The sequence below is a fragment of the Pteropus alecto genome, unplaced genomic scaffold (genome assembly GCF_000325575.1).
Source record: "Pteropus alecto unplaced genomic scaffold, ASM32557v1 scaffold139, whole genome shotgun sequence".
Taxonomy (NCBI): Eukaryota; Metazoa; Chordata; class Mammalia; order Chiroptera; family Pteropodidae; genus Pteropus; species Pteropus alecto.
The window spans coordinates 391,002-400,257 of record NW_006443567.1 but is presented as its reverse complement, the minus strand read 5'-3'; the positions used below and the strand labels follow the sequence as shown (position 1 = coordinate 400,257).

At 33.6% G+C, this 9,256-nt stretch overlaps 1 long non-coding RNA gene across 1 annotated transcript; it reads right to left on the bottom strand.

The window, feature by feature from the left end:
• Nucleotides 1-3,423: 3,423 nt before the first annotated feature.
• LOC112472866 lies at nucleotides 3,424-8,771 on the bottom strand. The gene is made up of 2 exons (XR_003043791.1): nucleotides 8,367-8,771; nucleotides 3,424-4,192 (listed from the first exon to the last, which is right to left on the bottom strand). It is a non-coding gene; the product is annotated as an uncharacterized LOC112472866 (long non-coding RNA).
• Nucleotides 8,772-9,256: the final 485 nt, after the last annotated feature.

The following is a 9,256-nucleotide window of genomic DNA, read 5'->3' as shown; positions in this document are numbered from 1 at the left end:
TAAAATGATGTCACAGTGTAATACTACTCTACTGGTTCATATAAAGGCCACTTTTACCATTGTTAAAATGATTCAAATTTTTGGATCCCTAAATAGGTCAGAAAGAAACAAAATAGGATTATTCATATTTTTTGGTGATCTTAGTCAATAAATATAAAAAAATAGTGTTAATGAACATTTTAATCAATTTTCTCATTTTTCATTAAGAAACAAAGATCCTCTTGCCAAATTGACAAATGTTTTATATCATCAGTTATTTGTGTCTGCAGTTGAATGTTGGTAGCATACCAACATTAGACACATTGTCAGTAGCACTGACACCAATGATAAAACAAGGGAAAATAAATCACATTAACCTTTCCATTCAGCCATTATGAACAATCTGAAGATTTGTTCAGATTGTTCAGAAAAGAAATCCAGGTACATTTTGAACATTTACTTAAGAACAAAAGGATAAGTTTCAAGGAAAAGCATGTTTCTATTTGGAGTGTCACCACAGGGAAATTTAGTCTATGTTTGCTTAAATTTACTGTAAGAAAAGACCTTGAAAAATGAGACAATCTCTGTTCTAATTTTCTCATTTAATCCATACGTGAGTGAACAGTGATAAGAACTGCACCTAAGTGATTTTTAGAATGTCATCCCAATTCTCTCTTCTTTTAAAGAGAATTTGTCCTGTATAGTAGGACTATTCATGCAAATAACAAATGAGAACATGAAAAGTCACACAACTTTTGGAAAATATGAAAAATTCCATAGGATTTTCTTTTTAATTTTCTTATATAAGCTGTATTTATTATAGTGTAGATGTTTATTTAGAAAAAAAAAAAAACAACGTAGAACTTTGGGAACTTTACTGTCTCCAACAACATGTATTTAGAGGTTTTAATAAGTTTGGGTTTTTGAATAAATTCTAAACTGAAGAGGAAGAAAATAAGTTTGAGTGCATCTTTTCCAATACTGCAATGAATGATCAAAAAAAATGTAAGTAGGGCCAGTTTTCTAAGCCACATTGAAACTATTTGGAATAAAGATTCCAAATTTTTAAGAACTTGAAAGAAATGTACTTTTGTTTTCTTTTTTTGCAAACAAATAAAACCTAGGTTAACAGAGTGAAGCTAATGATAAAAAGAGCTTTAATGACTGGCAATACACATCTCAATGATTCATATGAAAATGAGCGGTTTTAAAATGTTTGAAAGTGATTGCTAGTTCTATTAATTTTCTTATTGGCAAATGTATGAAATGTAAAATAAACTTCAACTGGGCTTGAGTTCAAATTGTTAAACATTCCTTAATTAATTAAGCCCTAGTTAAAGTAGATTCTACTGTCTATCTGAACATGAGATCAAGAAACTTCTTTCATATTAAAGCCTACAACACAGTTTTTGTGTTTGTGGCACTATTTTCTAAATATTTCCATTAATTTTTGTAGACATTTCAAGAGGCCCAGTATCAAATTTGCAAGTTTAGCTTAGGATAGCTTTATTAACTTTGTACATATTCAGTTCATAGAAGAAGAAGGAGGAAGAAGAAAGAGGAGAGAAGGGGAGGAAAAGGGGGAGTAGAATGGGGAGGAAAAGGAGGAAAGGAGGAGGAAGAGGAGGAAGAGGAGAAAAAGAGGAGGAACAACAACAAGAAACAAGTTCTGTCTCTATGATAGCATCCCATTGTTAACTTGAGTTCGTGTTTGAGCAAGGAAATTCACTGCCTGTATAAATATTTTTAAAACACTGTTTGAAGCCAACTGAAATATCCATAGTTGTAACTAAAAATCATCTGGAAATAGAGGTAAGGTCAGATAGCATCTTAAAAGGGATATAGAAGTTTTTTTTTTCTTCTTTTTGATTCTTCCATGAAGGAAGTACTGGAATTCTTTCAGAACATAGTATTATGGAACTGTAAGCCGAATCTTCAAATTTTTCAAGGTAATAATTTGACCCAGTTGGTTGTTTCATTTTTTTCCATTTCAACTTTCTGGGTAGTTATAAAATACTTTATCTCTAGCACAGAATGGGGTGGTCTGATAAAATTCCAAAACCCAAGAATAAGGCATTGGAATCTAATCTATGACTTTATGTGCATTTGACTTTTATATAAAACTTGTTTCTTTCTGGTTCATCTACATAATATATCCTTATTGATAAGAATATGGAGGAGCATCTACTATTACACAACTCATCAGGTGACATAACAGATAATCCATAAATAATCAAGCAGTGCTCATTATCAACTCAACAAAAATCATTATTGAGTCTTTACTATCTGCCAAACATAGTGTACAAGGAGCTGAGGATAATATGATGAGCAAAACATAAACTAAGGCTGATATAGTTTACTCTACTTTAATGAAGTCATAATTGATTCACAATCAAGACTCAAGATAATGTCTTCTGATAAGGCAATGCTTTTGTTTCTTATATCCATATGTATATAATATACATCTATGCTTTCTTATCTAAAGAGAGGTCATCATAGGGACTGTTCAGTAACATTAGTGATATATACATGAAATATGCATAATATATATGGATATCAAATATGTATATGTTTTGTTGATATGCTATTAAAAGAATTCACGTGTTTTCGCAAATGTCTTTAAAATGATTCATTTTCTCTATATGGCACTATGTAGTTGTTGAGGGCATGGACCTTTCAGCTAGAAGGCAAATTCTGAATCCTGGCTCTGCTGCTTAGTGGCTGTCCAGCCTCGGGCAATGTATTTAATATCTCTGTGACTTGGTTTCCTCAACTTTACAATTAATATAAATAGAATACCCACTTTATCGTGTTGTCAGGGAAATTAAATGAGTTATTATTTACAAAAATCTTAGAAGTGTCAGGTAACAAGTAAATATGATATGCATTTGTTAAATGAATATAATAAATGTTTTAAAAGTCTTTGAGGGCCTCCTTTTATAGAAAACTCAGAAGCATCTTACATGTGCCTCACTTCCCTTCCTATCTCTGTATTTAAATAAGGAGTTTCCATTAGTTAAACATCCTAAAATAGTCTGGATTTTCCAGGCTATAGTAAAGAAAGTTACAGCTGAATAAATTCTCCAGTGATGGAATAGATAAGGAAAACAAACAATTTAACTGTGTTTAATACAGAATAACTGTTTGAAGAAATATATATTTATGTACAGAGCGCAATAATTTTTGTTATATTGCCAAAATGGTCATAGATTTAATACATCAATGTGAAGAAAGAATATATTTTCTTGGCTTTGATTTCAATTCTGTAGTCTCGATGAAGAGAGGTGCCATCATGAATACTCATTATACATGAGAAGAAAAATGTGATGAGAACCAAATGTTATGAATGGTTTTATAGGTGAAAGCAATATTAAATCATATCTTTCCAAAGGAATATGTAAGATAGAAATTAAATAAGTGTGACAACTTAAGAAGGTGAAAATGTTGGTCTAGTATCTGAATTTTTATTATGTACTTTATCATAATTTGCAGAAATTACTACACTCTGTTTCAGCTCTTCAAAAGGAAGCAGAGTCAAATAAGTTCAAAGTCAACCAATACCTTTGTTACACTGTTACCCCAAGTTGCACTAACTTAACTTTTCTCATTTACAACTCTTAGTATATAGAGGCTTGCATGCCAGATTTAAGTGGCAAGTTGATTTTTCTTCTTTTCTAATATTGACTCGACATTTTCCTGGTGGTAGCAAAATGTAATGAAGAGAAAAGAAGGTTGAATATTGATACTCGATTGGGTGACCTTTGGTAAATTATTTAACTTCTCTGAAGCTTTAATTATCTCACTTGCAAAATGCGTATAATAATCACTATATCCCAGAATAGTAGTACAATATGGAATTTTATTTTTTGAATACTAATCATTTTTCTCTCCTAATTTATAAAACACTAATCATTTTTTGATTAGTATTCATTTTTGAATACTAATCATTTTTCTCTCCTAATTTATAAGCTTCTATGCTTCTTCCCTTCTATTGCTACATAAAAAGTTACCCCCAAAACTTAGCAGCTTATGACAACAAACATTTATTATCTCACAGTGTCTGTGAGTCAGCAATCTCCTAGATCCTCTGGCTTAGGGTTTCTCATGAGGGTATAATCAAGATGTCACATATGGTCTCATCTGAAGATTCAATGAAGAAAGGAGGTGCAAAGACATCAAGGGGATCCGTACTCCGATTACTGGGTGGGAGGCACTAGAAGACAGAAAGGTCCCAAAGATGTACTGGTTCTCTGTTTTGTTTTGTTTTATTTTGTTTTTCTCAATAGATAGAGCATAAACAGTCCACTAGTGATCATATAGCCCCAGCATGGAATGTCAAAGAATAGAAGTATTCTCAAATTTTTGAGTATGGTGCAGTAGTGGCAAGAGTCACTTGAAGGGTCTATGAGGAGACATGAGAGATGTCTCAGGGGTTTTCTGCAAGTATCAGATCACCTGAGTAGACTGATAGCACTGGGAAAGAGATGTACCAGCACTCACTCACCTGCCCCATTCTCAGACAATTCTTTGGCACTTTGTAAGCCCTGAGTACCTCAGACACAAGGCTGGAGAAATGACCAGGGAGAAACTTTGCCATGACATTGAGTCAGTTTCTTCCACCCTGGGAGCTATGGGCCACAAAAATAAATAAGATCAAGTCTATTATTTTTACACTTGGGTTTGCAGATTTTCTTTACATCTCATGTTTATAAAAAGTCCAGTTCATATATTGAAACATTGTAGATGCTTATTAAATGGTAGCTATTATTATTGTAATTATTTCCCAAGCTAACCAATATTCAGAACACCTCATAGAAATCAATTATCTCTGTATAAAGAATATAAGCTCTATTACAACCAAGGGTCTACATTTATGTTGAGGGGAATGAGGACAGATTGATCAATGTGTTTCCAAAATTATCTATCTAGTAAGTAACAATGCTCCCGTACTGAGACTGAAGCCTCGTCCACTGACAGGCATCTTCTAATACCTGTTTTTAGAAAGGCATTTGATCTCATGTGGATATCTCATTCTCTCCACGCAGAAAGTGGGTACCTTAACCCTTTCATCAAAATGTTACTTGGAAGTGATGGTAGTGCTGGGAGACTGTACTGATTTCTCCTCTTAATATAGGATTTAGATTTTTAAATTATTTTCTTTTATTAAGTCTCAGAACAGAGTAAAATATTGTTGAACAATTATATAGGAGATGCCTATCTGCATCAGAAAATAATTGCTAATATTTTTTGAGTGCCTAATATGTGCTCTGTTCTCTTCTACTGGCTTTGTATATATTATCTCATTTAATCATCATCACATCCCTATAAAGTAAGTACCATTATAAACTTTATTTTAAAGATGAGACTGAGGTTTATGTTTACACAGCTGGTAAGTAATCATGCCAGAATTTTGACCTATGCACACTGACTTTGGAGTCCATACACAACCACTTTTTCAAGAATAAATTTATCACATGATCAAATTTGGAAAAGCATTGCAATTGAGATTCAGAGACAACTCAAAGTGCATTTGATTCAGAGTTTTACTACTAACTAGCTGAATGCCTTAGAACAAATCACTTAATATTTGTTAAGCTCATTTTCTCATCTGTATACTAGCACCTACCTGTTGAGTTTGTGGTAAGAATTAAAAGAAGCAATACAGAGCCTGGAACATATTATTAATGTTCTGAGAATCAAATTTGCTATTTTTAAGTCTTATGCCTAGTCTTATTAGATGACCAATTGAGATCATTTTAGTGAAAACACTTTGAAAATTATGTCCCGAGATAAATGAAAGAAGCTATTTCTGTTAACACTATTAATAGAAATAGCTAACAATTTCAATGTACCAGGCATTGGGCAAATTTTTTTACATATTAACTAAAAAAAATTTTAAAGACATTTTTAAACCCCCCCAAAATATGAAGTACTATTTTACAGATGAGAAGACTGAATCATAGAAGAGCTAAGTAGCATACGCATGGTTATATCCAGGAAGCAATGGAGTTTGGAGTTTTCCTCAAACAACTCCAAAATTGTATGCTTCATATCATAAAGCTTTATTTAAAACATACTGCTTCGAGCATTTTAGAAGCAGTCATTGCACTGCGAACAAAATAACTCTATTGTAACCAGACAACCAGTTATTTTAGTTGATGAAACGATATGTTTAACAAGATTAGTGATTTCTATTGTAATGGTTGATATATTTTAGGTAGGAGTGGATATACCTTGGGAAGGGAAAGGGAGTTACCCAGATCTCCTGAAAGCAATAACATTTTGTATTTTGAAAGATGTTATACACGCTCAGATTATTTTAGTCATCTATTTTTTGCATCAATTCATCCATGCATTCCTTCCTTTCTTCCTTCCTTTATTCAATAAATATCTGGAAATCAGACTAGTCTTTGCTTTGATAGTTGCAAAGCATTGGAACAAGATATATCAGATTTTCCATTGCAGCCTTAAAACTTCCCATTTGTGTGATTTTCAAAAGTCACACAATCTCAAAATGGAAATAAGAATAGTATGTATCTTATACAGTTGTTGTGAGTATTAAATGTAATAATGTAATAATGCATATAGAACACTTAGCACAATGCCTGGCATATGGCAAGCACGTAGTAATGCTTAGTTACCATCATCATCTTTTTCATCTTACCACAAACATTGTCCAATTTATGAAAAACTTTTTAATTTAAAAGTTCACTGTGTCTTAACTGGTTTTTGAGAAACAAACAAAAAAAAACTCCTATTTATCTGGACATAATTGGTTATCTGGAAACAGAAGCACTATTTCCCTAGAAGCCATCTTATAAACATTACTCAGACTCCTAGGTTACTTCACTCCAATCCATTAATGCCATCATGTAATTTTATAAATGTTATTTATCAAGTTTCAGCCAAGAGACAAGTCAGAGGTCTTCAGAGCCCTAGCTAAAAGGCTAGAAAGAAGTTGAACGGAAGGGTTGCAGCTCTGTTGAAATGATCTAGCTATGAAGGGAAATGAAATCATTAAAAATTAAAGATGCAGGACACTTGGGTTCAGGAATAGGGCCTAGAAAGACAAATATGAGAGAGGTTGGGTTGAGAGAGACACTAGGTAGAAGGTGCATAGATTTGCCCTTTCCTGAGGTAAGACAGGAGTGAGGTCCTATATCGAGCTGTACTTTTCCATCCACAATTGTGCTTCTGAATCTTGACAGCTATGCAAAGAATAGATCAAGGAGGACTGTGTATGTCCCGCTAAAACATTTAAACAGTATGCTGAAGGTCGTGAAGAGTCACTAAAGCGATGTAATTCAGGGAGTCAACACTTTCTACTACAACGTTAGTGTGCATTTTTGCAGAAGATTTCCCATGTGGACTTAATATTACATCCTACTTCCAGGCAACCAGACAAAATACTGTAACTGAGCTTTTGCTTAGAATCATTTAGTATTTTTTACTTCTAATGAAGCAGTCACAGAAAGATGAACTTTCAGTACATTAACATAAAAATCTTTGGGGTGATGTTATAAAGTTCAGTATTTATTAACAACACTGCTACATTATTTTTAACAAGCTGGGATGCAACATTCATTTACTCCTGTTGCTATTTTCAGAGGTCACCAAATCTGAAGGTCCCTGGCAGCATTGCTAGTGAGCTAAATACTTTAATACATAATGTAAAAGCTTTTTATAGAGAAATATAAGTTTAACTAGAGTGTCCACTCAGCACTAAAGTATGTAAATTTTTTTCCTTATATTGAATCAAATTTGTTGACATGTTCCCCCATAGAGTCCTTAAAGTCTGACGTCTCCCCAGATTTATTGTAAACTTTATGTTCAGGATTCTGAACCTCACAGAGCACTATCTGCCGTGGTACCCTGGCTACAAAAGTCGATGCTCAATAACTTCTTCTGCCTGGAAGAAGTTGGCACTATGGAAATTAGACTACTTTGCTAGGCCAGTTATAGTGCAATGGAAGGATGTTTACATAGTCTAAAATGTATCAATCGATTGTTTAAACATTTTTTTTTCCTGCCTCTCAGGAGAATATAAAAGTTAGAAGCAAGGCAGAAGTAGTTCTCTAATGCACAGTGCTATCTATATACCAATAGGTATCCTTCCCTCTCAGAAAATAAGAGGTTAAATTTTCTTATTATTTAGATTTTGCAAAGTTCAGATTTTTTTTCTTAATTTTAACCTATATTTAAACTGGTATATATCTTAAATAGTCCTGCCTTCTTGGGGGAAGAAAAGTATGCTTAACACAATTAAAATTTTAATGATATCTAAAGAGTCATTATCAATGGTACCAAATACTGCCTGCATTAGTTTCCTATGGCTTTTGTAACAAATAACCACAAACTTGGAGGTTTAACCAATACAAATCTATTACCTTCTAGTTCTGTAGGGCAGAAGTCATACACAGGTTTCACTGGGTGCAAATCAAGGTGTTGGCAGGATTTTCTTTTTGGAGGACCCAGAGAAAATTCTGTTCTTTGCCCTTTTCAGCTTCTAGAGGCTGCTCACACTCCTTGGTTTATGTTCTTCTTCATACATCTTCAAATCCAACAGTGTAGTATCTTCAAATATCCCTCTCTTCTGACCTCTATTTCCATCACCTCTCTTTCTCTAATGGATGTTCTCATCTCCCTCATAAGGTTTGGGCCCATGTGGATGATCCAAGATAATCTTCCCATCTCGGGATTCTTAGTCGTATCTATTCTCAATACATTGAATTTCTCCCTCAATGACCAGTTGTTGTGTGCACAGGTTTCTCCCAACTGGTTTTCTCCTTCAAGTTTCTGTAAAGAGTGAGAAGATGATTAAAGCTGATAGATGTAAGAAGAGAGAGAAGAGAAATGAGAAGAGCGAGGAGAGAAATTGAAGCCAGATTCTAAATGAAATCTGAGGTAAGATCTTGTTAGTAAAGTGTATGATATACGTGTTGTCCATTTAAAGGACTTTATTTCTTGCTTCTGATATTCAGATGTGTTTAGGAGAGTTTAGTCTGCTGTTCTAAGCCCAATCAACTATTCATTATCTTCCCCTTGAATTTAACTCTCATGTTTTCTCTGTTCCTGTACTCCTACTGCCCCCCTGCTATCTGGAATGTCCCTCCCTCACTTTTATCTTTTCCAGAATTTTTTTCAAACATAAATTCTTCTTGAAGACTTTTGTACCCTTTCTCCCCAAATTAATCACTCCTTCCTTTGTGCTCCCATTGAATTGCGTTCCTGTTAAAACAGTTCTCACTCTGTCAGATTTAGTAGTTTATATCATGTC